The sequence below is a fragment of the Chrysochloris asiatica genome, unplaced genomic scaffold (genome assembly GCF_000296735.1).
Source record: "Chrysochloris asiatica unplaced genomic scaffold, ChrAsi1.0 scaffold03373, whole genome shotgun sequence".
NCBI lineage: Eukaryota > Metazoa > Chordata > Mammalia > Afrosoricida > Chrysochloridae > Chrysochloris > Chrysochloris asiatica.
The window spans coordinates 2,901-4,317 of NW_006411891.1; positions in this window are offsets into that span (position 1 = coordinate 2,901).

A 1,417-nucleotide genomic window follows, 5' to 3' on the forward strand; every position below is an offset into this window, starting at 1 on the left:
CCCATTCTTTTTATTTTGGTATTTATGTATTTTAATTCAATGCATAAGGAGCCCTGGTGGTACAGTGGCAAGTCAGGTAACAGAAAACTCAGCAGTTTCCACCCCATAGTCTGTTATGCTACAGGTGAAAGATGTAGCAGTCTGCTTCTATAAAGATTGTTGTTGTTGTTGTTAGGTGCCATTGAGTCAGTGCTGACACATACGATCCTATGCACAACAGAACAAAACATTGCATGGTCCTTCATCAACCTCACAATCGTTGCTCCATCTGAACCCATTGCTACTGCCACTCCATCTCATTGGTAGTCTTCCTCTTTTTCTCTGACTCTCCATTTTACCAAACATGATACCCTTCTCCAGGGACTAGACCCTCCTGACAACATGTCTGAAGTATGAGAGACGAAGTTTGGCCATACTGGTTTCCAAGGAGCATTCTGGTACTTCTTCCAACACAAATCTATCTGTTCTTTTGACAGTCAATAGTACTTTTAATATTCTCCTCCAACACCACAGCTCAAACATATCAGTTCTTCTATGGTCTTCCTTATTCACTGTCCAACTTTCACATACATTTAAAGTTGTTGAAAATACCATGGCTTAGGTCAGAAGTACCTTAGTCCTCAAACTGACATCTTTGCTTTTCAACACTTCAGGGGTCTTGTGCAGCAGATTTTCCTAATGTAATATATCTTTTAATTTCTTGACATGAGTGTTGAGCAAAATGAAGTAGTTGACAACTTCAGTCTTTTCTCCATTTATCATGATGTTATTTACTAAGGCAGTTATGAGGATTTTTGTTTTCTTACATTAACGTGCAATGCTTTTCAAAGGTTGGGGTCTTTGATCTCCATCAGTAAACATTTTAAATCCTCTTTGCTTTCAGCAAGCAAGGTTGTATTGTCTGTATAGCTCAGGTTGTTAATGAGTCTTCCTCCTATCCTGATACCATATTTTTCATCATATAATCTAGCTTCTCAGATTATTTGCTCGGCATACAGATTGAATAAGTATGGTGAAAGAATACAACCGTGGTGCACACCTTTCTTGATTTTTAATGAAGATGACAACCTCGGAGACCCTATGGGGCAGTTCTACTCTGCCCTATAGGGTGACTATGAATGAATTCAATGGCAATGGCTTTATGCAAGAAGTTCTTATTTTGCATGGTTCCAATATGCATAAGTTCAGTTGCCATATTTGGTTAAATAATAAAAATCTCCTAACATCATGTTCGCATTTCAGTTACCACAGTATATTATTGTTGTTGTCGTTGTTAGGTACCATCGAGTCGGTACCGACTCATAGTGACCTTATGCACAGCAGAATGAAACACTGCCTAATCCTGGGCCAACCTCACTACTGTTGCCACACTTGAGCACATTGATGATGCCACTTGGCCAATCCATCTCGCTGGGGG